Raw genomic sequence first — 23885 nt, forward strand, 5'->3', positions numbered from 1 at the left:
GTAAAAGCAACCAGACTGAATGATAACACTCAAAGTTTAGAATGGTAGTCACCCCTGGTGGGGGGGCATACAGTGAAGGAGAAAGAGTTTGGACTCGAGACTTCAAAGTTACTTACAACATTCCTTTTCTTACACTAAATGGTACAGGGATTTTTTTCATTGTTGTTGTTATTCTTTACCCTTATACTTACTGAATTATTATCTCTATTTTAATCTATTTTCAAATAAAGCAATACAGTGAGAACAGATGAGATAAACAATTTCCTAATCTACATCTCGTTGATTCCAACATTTTATTCCCTCCCCAAACATCCTGAGTGCCTACTAAGCTTGAGAACATTGTGTTAGATTTTGATATGACAAGGCTGAAAGAGAAACATCCCTGTTTTCAATGAGTTCTGAGTGTATTTATCTAATAATTAACATCTACTAAGAAATACATACCTGTACATAAACGAATCTAATAAAATGCAGAATACAAAATTAATTTAACAGAGCTGGACTTCTCTCAAGTCCTCTATGCTACATAAATGATCTGAGGAATTTTGTACAGACACACAGTGAGATCAAAACGAAGCTGCCAGCTCTAAAAGTGAGGTCAGCCAGTTTTCCAGGTCCCATCTGGGGCTACAGGGCACCCCTCTGTGCCATGCACTGTCTTTTCGACACATGGTGAACCCAATCCAGAATTCTGAGAAAGAGCACTGTAACATCAGAAAATGCTGACCAGCTCAATGAGAAAACTTGTTCATCTGAAATCATCTTTTAAAATATACACCCATTGCCCACAGCCTTGAGAAAATTACATATAGTCATTGAAAAATATGAGGGTGTTCAGCATGTACAGGCCAGCTCATCTCTATTAATCTGGAAAGTCATTTCCTTTTCTTTGAACTAATTTGATTTGGTTTGCTTAAGGGCCCCAATTCCTTTCTTTCACCTTCATTTTAGGACTGCTATGAAATTCAGCCCTTGGCCCACACAGAAGTTCCAAATCATTTAACCTCCTTGCTCAGTGCATACCGCATTTCACGTCTGTGCCAAACAAGTCACTCTATTTGCCAATTATTCCATAACTTTCAGACTAAGACATGTTAGATTGCAATACAGAGATAAGAAAGACATTGAATATCCTGAAGTTTTTTTTGTTTTTTTTTTTAAGAATCGAAATGAATAGGGTTGTGAATCTACTGGCAAAATAATCATTATGCTCAAGGAAGAAATGTCTGATAGAGTTGTAGCTTAAGAGAACCAGGAAAGTAAAGGAGAAAAAGTATGGAATTTAGGGTCAGGGATATGCCTTTTAAACCCCAATTCTTCCATTTTGTTAACCATATGACCCTGAAGAAATTCTAAACCTTTAAAATAAGGATAAAACATAAGACCTTTCAGAATTAAGTGACAAAGTGAAAGCCCTGAACCCCCAGCAGACAATAGGGCTTAATAATCCAACTCTTAGACATTTTCATGATATACTTATGTAGAGGCAATGTTGAAATATCACTGATAAATGTAAACATGAAGGAAAGTGGTTATCTGCCAAAATTCCTGTTGCTGAATTTTAAGATGTTTGAAATCAATCTTACAACTCAATATCTAGTATCTGAATACTGAATTATGTCAATTGTAAAACACTATATGGAAGTGATTTTTCAATTTTAGTTTGAACATATACATCAGTCACCTGAGAGTTTGTGAAAATACAGGGTTAGGGTTCTCTCTTTACAGAAGATGGTTTAAGAGGATTGAGGTGGTTCACTAATTTGCATCTTAATAAATTTCCAGGTGTTCTGATGGAGATGGTCCTCAATTACATTCTGATCAATGCTACATTATTCACAATGTATTTGTATATTTATAATGTATTTTTGAAATTTTTTTAAAGAAATGGATCAGATGAGCCATCATCTCTAATGCTAAGAACTATCAGTCCCTAGGACATTAGTGGGATTGGTGAAATAAGAACCTCCAAAATCTGCTTTAATGAGAACATGAAAAATTTTATCAAAACCAAACACTTTCAGAACTCTGAAAATTAGCGGAAGGCTAACAACAGTTTGCAGAGAGCATTTATTCAACAACAAAAAATAGCTGAATCTTGAGAAGAATAGCAAACTTTCTGGAGTTTTAATTTGCCCTGTTCCCATTCCACTTGCCATAGCCCTGAAGTAGCTTTGAAAACCAACAACCTCACAATAATGGTAACCATGAAAGCCAGCTAAAACTAGAACAACCAGACAGAAAACCAGTAAGTAAGAAAAGGGAAATCCCAGTTTCCTCATCTATGAAATATAGCCAATACTCTATCTACCGTAAAGAACTGTGTTTGTTGTTGTTGCTGTTGTTGCTGTTTTTCAGTCACCCAATTGTGTCCAATTCTTTGTGACCTCATGAACTGCAGCACACCAGGCCGCCCTGTCCCTCACCATCTCCCAAAGTTTGCCCAGGTTCATGTCCATTGCATCAGTGATGCCAAACAGTCATCTCATCCTCTGATGCCCTCTTGTCCTTCTGCCCTCAATCTTTGCCAGCATCAGGGACTTTCCCAGTGAGTCAGCTGTTCACATCAAATGAACAAAATACTGGAGCTTCAACTCCAGCATCAGTCCTTCCAATGAGTTTTCAGAGTCGATTCCCCTTAAAACTGACTGGTTTGATATCCTGGCTGTCCAAGAGACTTTCAGGAGTCTTTTCCAGCACCACAGTGTGAAGGCATCAATTCTTTGACATTCTGCCTTCTTTACAGTCCAGCTCTCACAACCGTACGTGATCACTAGGAAGACCAGAGCCTTGACTACATGGACCTTTGTCAGCAGAGTGATGTCTCTGGTTTTCAACACACCGTGTAGGTTTTTCACGGCTTCCCTGCCAAGAAGCAATCGAATTCTGATTTCATGGCTGCAGTCAATATCCACAGTGATATTAGAATCCAAGAAGAGGAAATCTGTCACTACTTCCACCTTTTCCCCTTCTGTTTTCCATGAAGTAATGGGGCCGGATGCCATGATCTTAGTTATTTTTTTAATATTTAGTTATAACCCAGCTCTTTCACTCTCCTCCTTCACCCTCATCAACAGGCTCTTTAGTTCTTCTTTGCTTTCTGCTGTTAGAGTGGTATCATCTGCATATCTGAGGTTGCTGATGTTTCTCCCGCCTCTCCTGATTCCAGGTTGTAACTCATCCAGCCCGGCATTTCTCATGATGTGCTCAGTGTATAGGTTAAACAAACAGGGTGATAGCAGGCAGCCCTGCCATACTCCTTCCTCAAGCTTGAATCAATCAGTTGTTCCATACAGGGTTCAAACTATTGCTTCTTGACCCATATACAGGTTTCTCAGGAGACAGGTAAAATGGTCTAGTATTCCCATCTCTTTAAGAGCTTTCCACAGTTTGTTATGATCCACACAGTCAAAGGCTTTAGCATAGTCAATGAAACAGGGGTTGATGTTTTTCTGGAATTCCCTAGCTTTCTCTATGTTTCAGTGAATGCTGGCAATTTGATCTCTGGTTCCTCTTTCTTTTCTAAACCCAGCTTGGACATCAGGAAGCTCTTGGTTCACATAATTCTGAAGCCTACCTAGCATGAGAGATTTTAAGCATGACCTTACTAGCATGGGAGATGAGTGCAATTGTTCAATGGCTAGCACGTTCTTTAGTACTACCCTTCTTAGAAACTGAGATGAGGATTGACCTTTTCCAGTTCTCTGGTCACTGAGGGCTCTTCCAGATTTGCTGATATATTGAATGCAACACCTTGATGGCATCATCCTTTAGGGTTTGGGATAGTTCTGGAATTCCATCACATCCACTAGCTTTATTAACAGCAGTGGCTCCTAAGGCCCACTTGACTTCACTCTCCAGAATGTCTGGCTCCAGGTAGCTGACCACACAATCATAGTTATCAGTTCATTAATGTCTTTTTTGTAAGTTCTGCATATTCTTTCCATCTCTTCTTGATCTCTTCAATGCCTACTAGGCCTCTACCATTTCTGTCATTTATAGAGGAATGTTCAGTTCAGTTCAGTTGCTCAGTCGTGTCCGACTCTTTGCAACCCCATTAACCGCAGCACACCAGGCCTCGCTGTCCATCACCAACTCCCAGAGTCTACTCAAACTCATGTCCATCGAGTCAGTGATGCCATCCAGCCATCTCATCCTCTGTCGTCCCCTTCTCCTTCTGCCCCCAATCCCTCCCAGCATCAGGGTCTTTTCCAATGAGTCAACTCTTCACATGAGGTGGCCAAAGTACTGGAGTTTCAGGTTTAGCATCAGTCCTTCCAATGAACACTCAGGACTGATCTTTAGAATGGACTGGTTGGATCTCCTTGCAGCCGAAGGGACTCTCAAGAGTCTTCTCCAACACCACAGTTCAAAAGTATCACTTCTTCAGTGCTCAGCTTTCTTCACAGTCCAACTCTCACATCCATACAGGACCACTGGAAAAACCATAGCCTTCACTAGACGGACCTTTGTTGGTAAAGTAATGTCTCTACTTTTTAATATGCTATCTAGGCTGTTCATAACTTTCCTTCCAAGGAGTAAGCGTCTTTTAATTTCATGGCTGCAATCACCATCTGCAGTGATTTTGAAGCCCAAAAAAATTAAGTCTGACACTGTTTCCACTGTTTCCCCATCTATTTCCCATGAAGTGATGGGACCAGATGCCATGATCTTTGTTTTCTGAATGTTGAGCTTTAAGCCAACTTTTTCACTCTCCTCTTTCACTTTCATCAAGAGGCTTTTTAGTTCCTCTTCACTTTCTGCCATAAGGGTGCTGTCATCTGCATATCTGAGGTTCTTGATATTTCTCCCGGCAATCTTGATTCCAGCTTGTGCCTCTTCCAGCCCTGCATTTCTCATGATGTACTCTGCATATAAGTTAAATAAGCAGGGTGACAATATACAGCCTTGATGTACTCCTTTTTCTATTTGGAACCAGTCTGTTGTTCCATGTCCAGTTCTAACTGTTGCTTCCTGACCTGCATATAGGTCTCTCAAGAGGCAGGTCAGGTGGTCTGGTATTCCCATCTCTTTCAGAATTTTCCACAGTTTATTGTGATCCAAACAGTCAAAGGCTTTGGCATAGTCAGTAAAGGAGAAATAGATGTTTTTCTGGAACTCTCTTGCCCTTTCAATGATCCAGCGGATGTTGGCAATTTGATCTCTGGTTCCTCTGCCTTTTCTAAAACCAGCTTGAACATCTGGAAGTTCATGGTTCACATATTGCTAAAACCTGGCTTGGAGAATTTTGGAGATTACTTTATTAGCATGTGAGATGAGTGCAATTGTGCGGTAGTTTGAGCATTCTTTGGCATTGCCTTTCTTTGGAATTGGAATGAAAACGGACCTTTTCCAGTCCTGTGGCCACTGCTGAGTTTTCCAAATTTGCTGGCATATTGAGTGCAGCACTTTCACAGCATCATCTCTCAGGATTCAAAACAGCTCAACTGGAATTCCATCATCTCCACTAGCTTTGTTGTAGTGATGCTTTCTAAGGCCCACTTGACTTCACATTCCAGGATATCTGGCTCTAGGTGAGTGATCACACCATCGTGATTATCTGGGTCATGAAGACCTTTTTTGTACAGTTCTTCTGTGTATTCTTGCCACCTCTTCTTAATAGCTTCTGCTTCTGTTAGCTCTATACGATTTCTGTCCTTAATCGACCCCATCTTTGCATGAAATGTTCCCTTGGTATCTCTAAGTTTCTTGAAGAGATCTCTAGTCTTTCCCATTCTGTTCTTTTCCTCTATTTCTTTGCATTGATCACTGAGGAAGGCTTTCTTATCTCTCCTTGCTATTTTTTGAAACTCTGCATTCAGATGCTTATGTCTTTCCTTTTCTCCTTTGCTTTTCGCTTCTCTTCTTTTCACAGCTATTTGTAAGGCCTCCTCAGACAGCCATTTTGCTTTTTTGCATTTCTTTTCCATGGAGATTGTCTTGATCCCTGTCTCCTGTACAATGTCACGAACCTCATTCCATAGTTCATCAGGCACCCTATCTATCAGATCTAGGCCCTTAAATCTATTTCTCACTTCCACTGTATAATCATAAGGGATTTGATTTAGGTCATACCTGAATGGTCTAGCGGTTTTTCCTACTTTCTTCAGTATAAGTCTGAATTTGGCAATAAGGAGTTCATGATCTGAGCCACAGGCAGCTTCCGGTCTTGTTTTTGCTGACTGAATAGAGCTTCTCCATCTTTGGCTGCAAAGAATATAATCAATCTGATTTCGGTGTTGACCATCTGGTGATATCCATGTGTAGAGTCTTCTCTTGTGTTGTTGGAAGAGGGTGTTTGCTATGACCAGTGTGTTCTCTTGGCAAAACTCTATTAGCTTTTGCCCTGCTTCATTCTGTTCTCCAAAGCCAAATTTGCCTGTTACTCCAAATGCTTCTTGACTTCCTACTTTTGCATTCTAGTCCCCTATAATTGTGGAGCAGGCAATGGCACCCCACTCCAGTACTCTGCCTGGAAAATCCCATGGACGGAGGAGCCTGGTGGGCTACAGTCCATGGGGTCGCTAAGAGTAGGACACGACTGAGCGACTTCACTTTCACTTTTCACTTTCATGCATTGGAAATGGAAGTGGCAACCCACTCCAGTGTTCTTGCCTGGAGAATCCCAGGGACAGGGGAGCCTGGTGGGCTGCCGTCTCTGAGGTCGCACAGAGTCGGACACGACTGAAGCAACTTAGCAGCAGCAGCAGCCCCTATAATTGGGAGTGAAGGTTAAATGAGATAATGCATGTCACATCTTAGCATAGGGCCTGGTAGATAATAAGTAAACAAGAAAGATACTATGAAAATTACCATGCATTTAATCATTTTCCATACCAAATGCAGAGACTTCCACAGACTAACTTGTATATTGCCACATATCCATTTTGAGTTAAAATCAAATTTTTTTTTTTAATAACAAGATTTCTATACCTTCTTCCTCTTGTACTCAAGAATCTTCACAGCTTCCAACGGACACATTTTCTTTTTAGGAATGAAGGAAAATTCTCACATTATTGAGCCATCCTTTTATGTGAATTCTACAAAATTGCATGTAATTTTATACTTTAAAAAAATACAGTTTTGCAAATATTCAATATTCTGTTAATTTGATTTTGAATTGTAGATGTCAAGTATTCTGTTTATAATAAAAACATAATAATATGTTTTATTATACTTTGTTGGAAAGGAAAAATTGTACAATTTTAGAATGTTTTTATGAATAAATTTAATATACTGAAAATAAAAATTAAGAAAAAGATTCCTATGTGCTGATGGAGACATTTATGCAAACAAGTAAATGAAGAGTTTTCCCCACAGTGATTTCTACAGCTGAGTTAGAGGAGAGGGCAACATGTTCAGATATCATACAGGACTGTCTCTAGGAAAAGAGGAGGCAATCTAAGAGAATGTAGTTGCTAGCTGCATTTGTAATAACACTGAAAATGTAAAAAAAAAAAAAAAAAAAAATCAGCAACCTGAGAGACAGGCAGGATTTCATGACTTACCCCAGTTTTATCAGAGAATATCACTGTCACAAGAGGTTAAATCACTTGACTAATATACAGATTCCACATCTAATTCTTCATCTCATCCTCTCTCCTTTTACATTTTGTCTCTCCTTGACCTTTTATGTCATTAGAAAAGACAGACCTGATTTTCCTCTCATCTCAGTGACTCAGCACTCCTCAAAATATCAAAGTTCTCCTTGTTATGGTCCAGGTAACTATGAGGAAAATACTCTTTGAGGATTCAAGATAAAATTTTTAGGAAGGATCCAATATAAATTTTTTATTTTTCTAAGGCTAAGCTTGGGCAAACAATCTATTTTAAATTCTCCTCTCAAACATCCAAATAAAATAATTATCATCACACCTTTTTAGCTGAAACATTCAATTTTTACTTTGAAAGTTCAATGCCCAATAATCCACACTGAAGATAAGAGCCTCCCTCATGTGTATGGCAGGTACCCTGCTGGAGATTTCATGGAACAATATCCAGATGCTAAGTCCATGGTAACAGAAACAGAAAATGACTTCATTTCCACTAGGGATGGTACTTAAATATTCTAATTATCCCGGAAAACTACTCCATTAAGAAATCTAAAGATAAAAACAAGACCTAGTATTAAAACCTACGATTACCATTAAAAGATAATTGACGTATTATCCAGGCAATCAGCAATTCCTTTGGATAAAGATGCTTACAATTTCTCAATTAATCTGTTAGCAGATGTTTCTTCTAGATCTGTATTCCTTTTTACATAGTCAACAAATAATTATTAAGAATCTATTTCTTCTCAATTTTAAAAAGGAGCAAATTACTAATATACAAAACAACATGGACAGATTTCAAAAGCATTATGCTAAGGGAAAGAAGACAGGCACAAAAGACTACCCACTGTATGAGACCATTTCTATGATATTCTAGAAAAGGCAACACTATAAGAACAGAAAACAAATTGATTTCCAGGAGCTGGGGATGAAAGCAAAGTAAGGGATTGATGGCACAGAGGAAGGAGAGAACCTTAAAAGTGATGAAACTGTTCTTTATCTTGATCCTGATAAAAACTACATGACTCCATGTTTGTCAAAACACATGAAAATATGCACGTCAAAATTTAAATTGTATTGTGCGTCAATTATTTTGCAATTATAAAAAAAGAATCAGCTACAAAATCCTAACACACACACACACCAAATCACAAAGAACCAACCACACATCAGAGGGGAGCTTAGCACTGGAAATGAAATGTGAACAAGATACACAGAGTCCTTGATCTCAGGAGCTTGTACCTCAGGAGGCAAAGAGACTTTTTAAAAACAATCACAGGGACTTCCCTGGTGGTTCAGTGGTTAAGAATATGGTAGCCAGGGGATTTGGGTGGCAGGTGACACAAGTTCAGTCCCTAATCCAGGAAGTTTCCACTATGCCCAAGCTAGAACTGAGGTCCAAACACCCTAGAGCCCATGCTCTGCAACAAAAGAAACCACTGCAAGAAACCCACATGCCGTAACTAGAGAATAGCCCCCTCTCACTGCAACTAGAGAAAGCCCTTGCACAGCAAGAAAGACCCAGTGCAGTCAAAACCAAAATTTTTAAAAATAAAATAAAGATAATCACAGGAAAACATATAATCGCAAATCTGAGTCAGTACAATAAGAGGTCAATGAGAATAGATGATATACAGAGACCCAAATGAGACCTTTGTGAATTATACGGATTTGATTTGAAAGGTTTCAAGCGGCAAGAGTTATCTAGAGCTCAGAGGAAAGCGGGTCTTTCATTTCATCACTTGGATCCTAGAAACTGGGAAAATAGCTACAGTTTTTCTGAAAGACTAAAAAATAGAGACTAGAGAAGTCTGTTAAGCCAAAAGGAATCTCCTCATATTAAAATTCCAGGACACTTTCACTCACTCCCTGGACAAGGGAACAAACTGTGTGTGAGATTGTTACTCATAGAAAAGGCAGTTTTAATTAAGCTCATTTGTATGTTATTAATAAAAACATGTAATATTTATGAGCTTGATTCTTGTCTGCTCCTTGCCTCTCATTCTGTTTAATTAGCTGTGTGTAGGAGGTGCTGAATTGCAAGAGCCTCTTTATTTTACAGTGATATTCCCAGTACAGTTTGAGATGCATTTGAAACATAACAAAGAGAAAATCAAATTGTTCCTTTGGCCCTAATATAAAAGGAAGTCTGTGGGCTCACACCTTCATTGAAATTGCTCCCACATTTGAATTACATTCCATCCATGGTGGTTAATTTGAGAAAGAACTTGCCCCATGGGTAGAATATTTTCAGAATTACCAAAAAAGAAAATTCAATCCATTATTGAGTATTGTGAAAATAAGCAAGCAGACACTTAAACATCACCATATGTATGTGCACAAATACATATACACACATGCATCCATATGTATTCAACATACACATTTTTAAATTAATTTATTTTAATTGGGGGCTAATTACTTTACACTATTGTAGTGGTTTTGCCATACACTGACATGAATCAGCCATGGGTGTACATGTGTCCCCCATCCTGAACCCCCCTCCCACCTCCCTCCCCATCCTATCCCTCTGGGTCATCCCAGTGCACCAGCCCTGAGCACCCTGTCTCATGCATTGGACCTGGGCTGGCAACCTGTTTCACACATGGTAATATACATGTTTCAATGCCATTCTCCCAAATCATCCCACCCTGGTGGCTCAGAGGTTAAAGTGTCTGCCTGCCATGCAGGAGACCTGGGTTCAATCCCTGGGTCAGGAAGATCCCCTGGAGAAGGAAATAGCAACCCACTCCAGTACTGTTGCCTGGAGAATCCCATGGAGGGAGGAAGCCTGGTAGGCTACAGTCCCTGGGGTTGCAAAGAGTCGGACATGACTGAGCTACTCCACTTCACTTTTGCCTTCTCCCACAGAGTCCAAAAGTCTGTTCTTTACACCTCAGTCTCTTTTGCTGTCTCACATATAGGGTCATCGTTACCATCTTTCTAAATTCCATATATATGCATTAACATACTGTATTGGTGTTTTTCTTTTTTTTTTTTGAAAAACAAAAAAGATTTTATTCATGAAACTTCTAACACTGACTATAACAATAGCTTTTGAAAAAGGTACAGTGCCATGTTACAAAAGTTCTCTAGCTTATTTATCTGAGTAACATAAAAGTTCTAGTGTTTTTTAGGATATCATTTAGAAATACATATAATTAATGTCATTATATAAATTTAGATCAATGTTAATAGCAGGGAATATGTTTTTATTCAATAAAAAAGCAACTCTGAGCACAAGATACAAACTAAAAGTCCTAGACCATTTTCAAGATTTTTTTCCTTGTATTTATTTATTTTTTCCATCAATCATTTTATTTTATTATTATTTTTTTAATTTTTATTTTTACTTTATTTTACTTTACAATACTGTATTGGTTTTGCCATACATTGACATGAATCCACCACGGGTGTACATGCGATCCCAAACATGAACCCCCCTCCCACCTCCCTCCCCACAACATCCCTCTGGGTCATCCCCGTGCACCAGCCCCAAGCATGTTATATCCTCCATCGGACATAGACTGGTGATTCGATTCTTACATGATAGTATACATGTTTCAATGCCATTCTCCCAAATCATCCCACCCTCTCCCTCTCCCTCTGAGTCCGAAAGTCCGCTATACACATCTGTGTCTTTTTTGCTGTCTTGCATACAGGGTCATCACTGCCATCTTTCTAAATTCCATATATATGTGTTAGTATACTGTATTGGTGTTTTTCTTTCTGGCTTACTTCACTCTGTATAATCGGCTCCAGTTTCATCCATCTCATCAGAACTGATTCAAATGAATTCTTTTTAACGGCTGAGTAATACTCCATTGTGTATATGTACCACAGCTTTCTTATCCATTCATCTGCTGATGGGCATCTAGGTTGTTTCCATGTCCTGGCTATTATCAACAGTGCTGCGATGAACATTGGGGTACACGTGTCTCTTTCAATTCTGGTTTCCTCGGTGTGTATGCCCAGCAGTGGGATTGCTGGGTCATAAGGCAGTTCTAATGAAACTAGATCACTTTCTAACACCGCACACGAAAATAAACTCAAAATGGTGTTTTTCTTTCTGACTTACTTAACTCTGTATAATAGGCTCCAGTTTCATCCACTTCATTAGAACTGGTTCAAATGCATTCTTTTTAATGGCTGAGTAATATTCCATTGTGTATATGTACCACAGTTTTCTCATCCATTTGTCTGCCGATGGACATCTAGGTTGCTTTCATGTCCTAGCTATTGTAAACAGTGCTGAGATGAACGCTGGGGTACACGTCTCTTTCAGTTCTGGTTTCCTCAGTAAATCACAGCAGGATCCTCTATGACCCTCCTCTCAGAGTAATGGAAATAAAAGCAAAAATAAGCAAATGGGACCTCAGTTCAGTTCAGTTGCTAGTCATGTCCGACTCTGCGACCCCATGAATTGCAGCACGCCAGGCCTCCCTGTCCATCACCAACTCCCGGAGTTCACTCAGACTCATGTCCAATGAGTCAGTGATGCCATCCAGCCATTTCATCCTCTGTTGTCCCCTTCTCCTCCTGCCCCCAATCCTTCCCAGCATCAAAGTCTTTTCTAATGAGTCAACTCTTCACATGAGGTGGCCAAAGTACCGGAGTTTCAGCTTTAGCATCATTCCTTCCAAAGAAATCCCAGGGCTGATCTCCTTCAGAATGGACTGGTTGGATCTCCTTGCAGTCCAAGGGACCTAATTAAACTTAAAAGCTTTTGCACAATGAAGGACACTTTAAGCAAGGTGAAAAGACAGCCTTCAGAATGGGAGAATATAATAGCAAACAAAGCAACTGACAAAGAATTGATCTCAAAAATATACAAGCAGCTCCTGCAGCTCAATTCCAGAAAAATAAATGACCCAATCAAAAAATAGACCAAATAACTAAACAGACATTTCCCCAAAGAAGACAAACAGATGGCTAACAAACACATGAAAAGATGTTCAGCATCACTCATTATCAGAGAAACGCAAACCACAATGAGGTACCATCTCACACCAGTCAGAATGGCCGCTATCAAAAAGTCCACAAACAATAAATGCTGGAGAGGGTGCGGAGAAAACGGAACCCCCTTACACCGTTGGTGTGAATGCAAACTAGTACAGCCACCATGGAGAACAGTGTGGAGATTCCTAAAAAAACTGGAAATAGAATTCCCATACGACCCAGCAATCCCACTGCTGGGCATACACATTCTTTTCTTTTTTTTTTTAGTTATTTTTTTTAATTAAAGGATAATTGCTTTACAGAATTTTGTTGTTTTCTGTTAAACATCAACATGAATCAGCCATAGGACAAACGCATATATTCTTAAGAAAAAAAAAGTTCAGCTTTTTTTGTAAAGTTGATTAACAATGAAATCTACACCTTTAAACACCTCACACATGAACTCACTGCAAAAGAAGAAAACAGGAGTATAATTAAAATAATAATGAACATTTATTTGGCACTGTATGCCAGGCATTCTTCTATGAGCGTTTATACATATTGACTCATTTTGTCCATGGAATTTTCCAGGCAATAGTACTGGAGTGGGTTGCCATTTCCTTCTCCCGGGGATCTTCCTGACCCAGGGATCGAACCCAGGTCTCTAGCATTGTAGACAGACACTTTACTGTCTGAGCCACCAGGGAAGCCCTTTAAACTCTCAGCACTCCTATAAGATAAATACTTTTATCACCAGTCTCATTTAAAACGGGAAAGGAGACTTCAAGAGGCTAAGGAACTCACATGACTAAGTTAAGTAAGAGTAGAGGTGGGGTTGGAACCTAAGATGCTAGCATGCTTCATTGCTTCAGTTGTATCTGACTCTTTGCAACCCCACGGACCGCAGCCCGCCAGTCCCCTCTGTCCATGGGATTCTCCAGGCAAGAAGACTGGAGTGGGTTGCTGAGTCCTCCTTCCAGGGGATCTTCCTGACCCAGGGATCGAACCCATGTCTCCTGCATTGCAGGCGGATTCTTACCACTGAGCCACCAGGCAAAGCCAGAACCTAAAGTATTTGGCTCTAAATAGATTTCTGGATTCTGTTAGCTATGTGTCAATTGCATCAATTAGGTATAGCACATGTTTTGACACGCAGAGAAGTAGTTTTGCTTAACACTAAAACCACTGTAGATGTGTAGGTCTTAGATTTCTATCATGAATTAATTTTATTCCTAATCAGAGATATATATCCTTCTTATAAGAAAAACCTTAGAGTAAGTAATATAACTATCAGATAGCATAATTATGAATCCAAACACTGGAAAATCAAAGTTCCTTGAATTTTTACAGGGTATTCAAAAAAGGTGGAGTGGGGCTAAGCACTGGAGTGGGTAAGGACATTTATTAGATATGTTACCATTTTATTTTATTGACTTAAAAAATTTCAATAACACAGACACTGAGTTCAGCCACTTCTCCATCTCAGTGTGGACCTGCGAAATTTAGTCCTCACTTCTTGACTCCATCGCTCCACCTCCTCCTTGCGTGTTGGGTGTTTTCAGGCCACAGTGGGGCCTGAGGCTATAGCGGCCCAGGTTTCTCGGCTTCCCTTCCTTAGCTCATCTTCCTTCTCTCAAGAAGACCCACCAGTAGGTATTCTTCTTTTGCATATACACTTCCCCCCACCACCTTTTCAATCTCTAATTACAGTTCCCTCTGCCCAGTTCCCTGAAATCTCAGTTGGTAAAGAGTCCACCTGCAATGCAGGAGACCCCGGTTCGATTCCTGGGTTGGGAAGATGCCCTGGAGAAGAAAAAGGCTACCCACTCCAGTATTCTGGCCTGGAGAATTCCATGGACTGTATAGTCCATGGTCGGAAAGAGTCGGACACGACTGAGCGACTTTCACTTTCACACTTTCTATCTAGCTAGGCTTCCCTTTGGAGAAGGAAATGGCAACCCACTCCAGTGTTCTTGCCTGGAGAATCCCAGGAACGGGGGAGCCTGGTGGGCTGCCATCTATGGGGTCACACAGAGTCGGACACGACTGAAGTGACTTAGCAGCAGCAGCAGCAGCAGCTCAACAGTAAAGATTCTGCCTGCAATGCCAGAGATGCGGGAAACGTGGGTTCAATCCTGGATTGGGAGAACTGCCAGTGCTGGAAATGGCAACTCACTCCAATATCCTTGCCTGGAAAATCCAATGGACAGAGGGGCCTGGCAGCCTACAGTCCATGGTCTGACCGAGGGTTGGATGTAGACTGGGCATGCATGCACGCGCTGCCAGTTAAGACCACCAGCACTCCCCCACGTAAAAAAAGCACTGCTGATGCGACACCCTGGCTTCAGTCCCCTCTCTGGAATTTCAGCATGCTATATCCCCTTTGGGCTATGCAATAGAAAATCATAGTATGGAATTTGAAGATTACATTTTCTCATGTTGAGTGAGATTAAACAACCTCTTGAATGGGCATTTTACTTGAATGGCATGGCCAAATCCATATGACAAGCAGTGGCTACTGAACTTGGGACAAATTCAGTAGGAAGGTGAAATGAAAGACACTGTCACAACAGAAAGAGCAAGGCAGTAAACCTAATAAGGCCTTTGGCAGTGTTTGGGGGTAAACAATAGATTTCAGTCTGACAAGACTATGTTGTATTTGTTGAATACTAAATAGGCATTGTTGTCAAACAGAGAGAGAGGGGTTCTTAAAGTATCTGTCTTTAAAGCAAGCCTATGTGTTCTTTGTTCTAACTGGGAGTTTACACGCATACAAATGATGAAATGTGGCAAAATGTCCTCACACAAACTGAACACGTAAGCGCTAAGAAGAAAGTGTTGATTAAAAGGATGTAGGGCTAACCAGACTTCCAAAAATGATTGGGTTCTGAAACAAGTTTTGAAGATGGTGACTGAAGGCAACTGGCCCAGAAGAAATGGAGAATTTCTAGAGGTTATATAAGAAGCTGTTCAGAAACCTGACGTGGTAAGGCTGAAAATTTGATAGCTGGTTATTAAGTATGTAAGATAGTTATTTCAAAGATGCCAACACGTTTTTTCTGCTAGTTTTATATTTTTTAAAATTTAGCTGGAAGTGGAGGCATCATTCACAGTGGGTGGGCAAGGGATTCTCTTTGGTCTTGGATAAAATTCTTAGAGCATTTGATTACATGAAAAGAAACCCTAAATTCAAGCCCAGCATGGAAAACATGAGACCATGAAGAGTAAACTACTCTGTACGCTTTCGTCAAAGGTTGTCATCAACATGGACTGAGTGCTCTCTGGGAGAATAAGGGACTTCCATAACTCTCTAGAGCCAGCGAAGACCCGATGGCCTGGGCCATTAGGCCAGGCAGGAGAGACAGGTCAAAGCCACCATGTGGGAAGGCACCCATGCGCTCAGCCGAGTCTGACTCTTTGCAACCCCGTGGACTGTAGCCTGCCAGGCTCCTCTATGCATCCGTCCAGCAAATCCTGACCAGATTTCTTAAACTGGCCCCTGCAACATCATAGCAGGACTGGGCTTAGAGAAAGTGTGAAAGATTCAGAGAACAGTAAGAGGCCTCGTTTGAGTGGCCTGACCAGTGAACTCTAGTGATAGCGAGCTTTCAGGTTACTTTTCCTTTTCTGCAGAGTAATTCTCTCCTGTCATTCTCAAATTATTGGTAAAGTTTTGTAAACTAGTAGCCTGGTCTTAGAAGGGCTGAGAAAGTGAACTGTGTCCACACTGAGAGATTCTCAGCAGCCAGGACAAGCAGTTGTGAAATCTCCAGAGTCCATCCACAGAAAAGCCTAGAACACTAAGCCAGAGTTGACAGCCCATTAAAGGCTAGACTTCTTGATAATTTGGGAGTGCAAAGGGGGCCTGCAAATTGTCATTAGGTATTAAATAGAAGGTTAAGCCCTGGAGCCCGGAGAACTTGTGATATATCAGGATATCCTGAGATACGTCAGTATAGAAAATAGATAAACTCTCGTAGCATTTATATTTTAATTAGAAAGACAGGCAATAATTAAATAAAGCAAGTGATAAGTACTATTAAAATAAAAATTAAAAAAAAAACCTATTGCGAAGGAGAAACGTTACTGAGACCATAAAAGTCCAGATCGGAATTTTATAAATTAAAAGCACAGAGATGCACCACTTATTGGAAATCCACAGGGGTGAACATTAGCTACTTATAATTAGCTATAACTAGCTGCGAAACCCAGAGTAAGTCAGGTAACTTCTCTGAGCCACAACCCTGCGATTTCTTTGGAAGGACCGATGCTAAAGCTGAAGCTCCAGTACTTTGGCCACCTCATGTGAAGAGTTGACTCATTGGAAAAGACTCTGATGCTGGGAGGGATTGGGGGCAGGAGGAGAAGGGGACGACCCAGGATGAGATGGCTGGATGGCATCACGGACTCAATGGATGGGAGTCTGAGTGAACTCCGGGAGATGGTGATGGACAGGGAGCCCTGGCATGCTGCGATTCATGGGGTCGCAAAGAGTCGGACACGACTGAGCGACTGAACTGAACTGAACTGAACTTAAGTGAAGGAAATTAGATTGGATCAATTCTAAGATAAATAGAAAAACTTTAAAAAAGAATGAAAGGAAAAGCTGAAGGAAAAAGCAAGCAATGGAATAAACAGTAATTTCTCAAAAGGTCTGTAGCCATACACCCTACTACTGTACCTTATTTTATTATGATTATCATAGATATATTTTTACCCACCTTCTTAGGAATTCACAATGCTTTAGTGACTAACCCCTCTGCTTCACAGCGGCTTCTTTTTTATCTTAATAGTACTTATCTCTTGCTTTATTTAATTACATCCTGTCTTTCTGATTAAAATATAAGTGCTATGAGAACTTGTCTGTTTTCTTTACTGATCTGTTTTCAACATTTAACACAGTATTTGGCAAATAGTGGATTACCTTTTAGATCAGACACTGAAGTGGTTAAATTTTACATATTACAGTAAATAATAACCCAAAAGCAAGATATTAAGATTCCCTAGCTATGCTTTCAGTTACCGACCATGCACAGACTAATTCTACCTGAGAGATTTGTCTCCAGTTAAAAGTGTCCAATCAGACACGGAGTCGCGCCCAAGGATCCCACAAGACAGTTACTTTATGAAGTCAGGCACTGGAAAATTTCTGGTAAGCTTTTTTTTTTAATTTGCATTTCTCTTTAATGATCTGAGACCTTGATAACATAGAAAACACCAGGAGAAAGCCATGCTGGGTTGAGTGGGAATGGGGAACAAAGCTGAAAGCCTGTTAAGGCACCTGGTCTCATGAGATTACATTGCCATCATCCCCTTCATCAATAATTAACAGCAATGAAGTTCTTATTGTAATCAAGGCACAATAGCATGAATTTAAAACACCAAAGAACAACTTCTGGCACAAATAAAAAATGAACCCTGTACCCAGAGAGAAAAAGACCAATATCTGGCTTTCTGAGCCTATTCCTAGGACCTAAGAGATTTCAAAGTTCCAGCTAAAGCTCTCACACCACTGGCTCCTAACTCTTTATCAGGAATAAAAACAGTTCCATCTGATCGATAATATTGGTGAAGTTTACCCATGAAAGCACCAATTTTTGCAATTAAAACTAAACTCAGCTCCTTCTAACTATTTTTTAAAAGAAAAATGGGCCATGAACTGGTGTTGGAAGAAACCCAAAGGGAGAGAAGAAAGTTGTGCAATGTCCATAGATTTTCCAACTAGACATAACACACACTGAGGTGAAGTCTACAGGATGGGACTTCATTATTTACAGAGATAACCTCAAAAATTTCAACATCAGGTCTGAAGCACTGTAGAGTACTACTAGGGTAACAGAATAGTCTGAAACACCAACTGAGCAGGTGTTAGAGAGAGCTATGCTCCAGGGAGGGGTATATACTTTCCTGAACTGAGCCCAAGAGTCACATCCCTAGTTTTACCAAAGCTCTTCTTTTTCCCACAGCAAAAAATAACACTTGACATCAAAAACATTCCTTCTAGTCCACAAGTTTGTCAAGAGTAATTTGTTTAGATAAAAGCTGTAGAACTCACTATAAGAAGCAGGAATCAACTTGTATCCATATACAATTTGTTTTTTCATTCAAAAACATCTTCCCACTCAGCTCCAACTTGCATGGACACCTTTCCATGAATTGCCTGGATTGCCTGTCTTTCACCCTACACACACACACACACACACACACACACACACAGTGCTTCAGGACTAGTTAATACATGTTTAGGACTTGAGCTTCCTAAGGATATAACTAATATGCTGTATGTCCACACAGAATACTCACTCTTACGATATATACCAAGCGCCAATCTGCCATTCAAAACCTTAGTCCTGTTGTTTTTAGCTATTGATCTTGATATTTCTTTTCCCATTACTACTTCACTCTTTCAACTCCAGCGTCTGGTATAATTTTGACTCTTCACAACAATCATTCCAGTTCTAATCTTAGTCTCAAATCACTTAGGACTCCATTATTACTACTTCAGCTCTGTCCCCACGTTTCCACATCAACTCTAGGCCAATAAAAAGAATCTGGATTTTCCATAAGTCTTATGTTCTCCTTTCAACTAACAGACATTTTTTAAAAGTTTTTTGAAACTTAAAAATGGAGTCAAAACATTTTTGGTTATTGGGAACCAGAAAATATAACAACTGAATTCACTGCACTGAAGACAATTAAAATTAGTAAGAATGGTTGATCCTGAAAAGTTATATAGCTATGCTAGCCCTGCATCTTGGTTTTTAGTATGTAATAGCTACTGTTATTTTGCTTCCTGAAGCAATAGTGCTTTGGAGAAAACATTAATTGATAAAATTAGCATAAATACTCTGCTTGCTAGAAAAGTAGTCAGAGCTTAAATTTGCTCTTTTACATTTCAACCAGTGGTTTTCCTTGATGCCAAGGTTTCTGATTACGAGATTTTTTTTTTTAAGAAAGTCATTAAAAGTCTCTGGTATAATCCACATAACAATAAAAGCATCCATGGATGCTAACTACCATGCTGGGAATAGGTTAATATCTTATTTTCATTCAAGTGTTGGTTGAGAAATCCCTATATATCAGGCCCTGAGATATGCATACAAGTTTCAACAATGAGACACACTATTCTCCTTAAGGGCTTTATAACCCAATGGAAGAGACAAGTAATGAGCAGCCAAGGACAATACAATGTGACATGATCAGGTGTTAAGATAGCACATAAGTGGGATAACCCACAAGTAAGCCCAGGTCATGCTGGGTTCTAATTTAAGGGGCTTTCCTGGTGGCTCAGACAGTAAAGAACCCACCTGCAATGCAGGAGATCCAGGTTTGATTCCTGGGTCAGGAAGATCCTCTGGAGAAGGGAATCGCAACCTACTCTAGTATTCTTGCCTGGGAAATTTCATGGACAGAGGAGCCTGGTGGGTTACAGTCCATGGGGTCACAAAGACTTGGACACGACTGAGAAACTCACACTTTCACTTCACTTTCAAGGTAGAAGATGAGGGGGGACATGTATTGATTATCTGTTGATCTAACAAAAGACCACAAATTGAGCAGCTTATAGCAACACCCATTTATCACCTTACAGTTCTGCAGGTTAGAAATCAAGTGCACTTTCACTGGTTCTCCGATCAGGGTCTCAAGAGACTGAAATCAAGGTGTGTTCAGGCTGGGAGGTTGTCTAGTGGCTTTAGAGAAGAATTCACTTCCTTATTCAAACTACTGGCTGAAATCATTTCCTTGCAGTCGTAGGACTGAAGTCCCTGGTCCCTTACCAGCTGTCAGCCAGGAGCTGTTCTCACCTCCTAAAGGCTGCCCACATCCCTTGGCACGAGTATTTTTCCATCCTCAAAGCCAACAATGCTGTGTCCAGTGCCCCTCTGCACTTTTAATCTCTCCCACTATCCTGTCTCCTACTTTGGCTTCATCTGCCACCAGCCAAAGAAAGCTCTTTGTTTCTAAGAGCTCCTGTGATTACAGTGGGCCTACCAGATAATCCTGTATGACCTCCTTATTTTAGGATCAACTGTGCAATGTAACATAACAAGCAGAGCAATCTTATCACATTCATGGGTTCTAGGGACCAGGGACAGGGCATCTTTGGGAGACCATTTTATTATTTTTTAATTAAATTTTATTGCAATATAGTTGATTTACAATGGTGTGTTCGTTTCCGTTGTGCAGCAAAGTAAATCAGGTGTACATATACATATAGCCACTCTTTTTTAGATTCTTTTCCCGCAAGGTCATTACAGAGTATTGAGTTCCCTATACTATACTGTAGGTTCTTATTAGTTATCTATTTTGTATACAGTCACGGTTCAATTCCTAGGTCAGGAAGATCCACTGGAGTAGGAAATGGTAGCCCACTCCAGTATTCTTGCCTGGAAAACTCCATGGACAGAGGAGCTTGGCGGGCTACAGTCCCTGAGACAGCAGAGAGTCAAACACAGCTAAGGCCTGTGGGAAGACGCCTGAAGGTGGAACAAAACCCAGCCCAGTCCAGAAGAGCAAAGAGGGCAGTGGAGTTGACATAGGTGACTCGCAGTCTACCATGCTGGAGGCATGGCAATGCCTCCTCCGACCTCGATCGCTCTGCCATTAATGTTAAAAGTGTGGTCCGAAAGTGAAAGTCGCTCACTCTTGTCTGACTCTTTGCGAGCCCATGGCCCATACAGTCCATGGGATTCTCCAGGCCAGGATACTGGAGTGGGTGGCCTTTTCCTTCTCCAGGGGATCTTCCCAATTCAGGGATTGAACCCACATCCCTCGCATGACAGGCACAAGCTGAGCCACAAGGAAAGCCCTAAAGACTCTGCAATTTTAAAAGAAGTCAAAGAAAGCTGAGTCATCATTTTCTGCCTCAAGTAAAAAGAGCCCAGATCTCTCTCTAAAGCGATGGGAATGATGGAGTCTCACACGCTCCTTCTGACCCTGCTGACGGTGAAGATGGAGAACAGCCTGTCTACACAGAACAGGCAGAAAAGAACCTACAATTAACGTGCAAAGAGAAGGAGAAACTCCAGAAAAAGACTTGGGAGCTGAAGCGCAGACTTCTCCTCTGCCAGAGGAAGAGGGAGCTGGCGGATGTCCCCGACGCTTAGGTCGCGGTGCTGAGCCCCTTTGAGGCCGTGGCCAGCCGCTTCCCGAACAGTACAAAGCGTGCGCGACGGCCCTGGGCACCGTGCGGCACGAGCCGCCCGTGCAATCCGTCCACCCAGATGGCGACAGGCAGCTCTTCTTAGACAAGTCGCAGCAGGAATGGACGGCCACACGCCGTCTGCTGGGATAACTTGGCATCAGCAGCTCAGAAGAAAAGGCGAAGGCATTGGACCTGATGAGGGAACGCAGGGAGTTGACCCAGAAGCCCCTGGAGCTGCGAAGGAGCTTCAGCCAAGTTCTGAAACTCTCCGCCGGGGCAAGTAAGGAGGCAGCCTTAGTCAACCAGGAGGCCTGGGAAGAGGCCCAGGGCCCCAAAGCCCCCAGCCGGTGATCTTTTGATCCCAAGGAGGCTACTGGTGGAAAAACTTGGGGAGAGGTCAGGAGCCTCTAGGCCCACGAAGAGCTATGACTCCACATGCGGGCCGTGTCCCTGATCCAAGTGGGGAACTTCCTGTGCCCTGTGGGGAAGGAAGCACGTTTAGTGCCCCTTCTTCGGGGACACAGGGAACCTGCAGCAACCCACCTGTGATGTTCTCAAAACTTGAGCACCTTATGCACTTAGCCTAGCCATAAGTTATTTTTGTGTGATAATCTCATTTGATAATTTAACAAATAAAAACTATTTTGCAATGAAAAAAAAAAAAAAGGCAGGAGCAGCAGTGTGAATATGTCAACCCCAATCTGGGAGGCTGTTTTAGAAATTCTGTTACCAGAGGCCTCTAACCAACTTCATTCTTGAATTACAGCAATTTATATATACAATGCACTTGATACAGACTTTACAGTGAGGCCTTGTTTTCCTCAAAGATAAGGTCGCTTGAAAAATCAGGGTTGTATGAATAGCCGTGAATCTTAGAACTAGAAGGGTCTTCAAAAGATTATCTTTGAAGCACATAAGAATCAACTGTCTTCATTTTATACTAAAGGTGCCTAAATCCAGAGAGAGGAAAGGAGACACACTCAGCACCACTCCCGGCAGCAGAAAGACAGCAGAACCTCCCTGGCTGCTCTTCACAGAGTTGGCAAGTTCACACAAGGCCTCCTTCCCTCAGATCCTCCCCAGAGCTGTGGAACTCCTCACTGTTGGCATTTTGCATCAATGAGCTGCTCTGTTTAAACACAAACCAGCATCTCTTGCAGCAAACCCAAAGATTCAGACTCTCCTTGTCTGAGTGTCTTTCCTGCGGATAGTCATTAAGGGCCCAGTTAAAAATCAAATATGTGCTTATATTCAGGTAAAATATCACCGATTCAATGGACATGAGTTTGAGCAAGCTCCGGGAGATGGTAAAGGACAGGGAAGCCTGGCGTGCTGCAGTCCATGGAGTCGCAAAGAGTCGGGCACAACTGAGCTGCTGAACAACAAATCATGGTTTTTAAAGCATGGGCTCTGCAGGCAGACATGAGTATCAGCCGACCTTCCTTCAGGAAGTTTCTTAACCTCTTCTCTGTAAAATGGGTGTGATATTACTACCCATCACACAGGGCTACTTGGAGGAGTAATGGAGATAGCACATGAACATTTTTCACTTACCACAGTGACAAGACAAGTATTATTATTTACTAGATCTCCACATGGGTTTTTCACGACAGTAACTGCATTAACTGCCCTCTTCCATGGCCATTTCTAATGCTATCTGATTAGAGGAAATGGCCTTCCCCTCTTTTTTCCTACTCCCCTTGGCATCAGTCTAATTGAATAAAACTAAGAAACTGCAATTTAAGTCTTACACATACTGCTGTGAAAACATCACCTCTGCCACTCCTCTGCTCAGAAGCACACAAGTCCCTTGGTCTTCAGAGGAGTTTAGTAGTGATATGCAAAGTTGATCACTGGGGTGATCAACTGTACCAGGAATGAGGGATTTCGGGGATATGGGAACTTCAGTGATAAAACTGAGATGATCCCAGGTAAAATGGGACCGCTGTTTACCCTAGGACAGACTGTCTTTGTGATCTTGGATAGGTTACTAACCTTTCTGGGTCTCAGTTTCCACATACAGAGATTACAGCAACCCTCCTTCATAGAGTTGTTTTTGCTTTGTTTTGAAGAGTAAATGAGTTAATACATGAAGTGCTTAGGATGATGCCTAGTATAGAAATACTCAATAAAGGTTGGTTATTATTATGATTACTAACCACTAAAAGGAGACATGAAGTAATAAACTAACATACAAGGACATGGCAGAGAGCCTGGAGTCTCATGAAGTCCTTATAGCCCAAAAGTGG

The 23885-nt window shown here is 41.1% G+C and overlaps 1 pseudogene; it reads left to right on the top strand.

The window, feature by feature from the left end:
- Window positions 1-669: 669 nt before the first annotated feature.
- LOC128048075 (HAUS augmin-like complex subunit 8) lies at window positions 670-21987 on the top strand (annotated as a pseudogene).
- Window positions 21988-23885: the final 1898 nt, after the last annotated feature.

Source organism: Budorcas taxicolor, chromosome 5 (assembly GCF_023091745.1).
Source record: "Budorcas taxicolor isolate Tak-1 chromosome 5, Takin1.1, whole genome shotgun sequence".
NCBI classification, from domain to species: Eukaryota; Metazoa; Chordata; class Mammalia; order Artiodactyla; family Bovidae; genus Budorcas; species Budorcas taxicolor.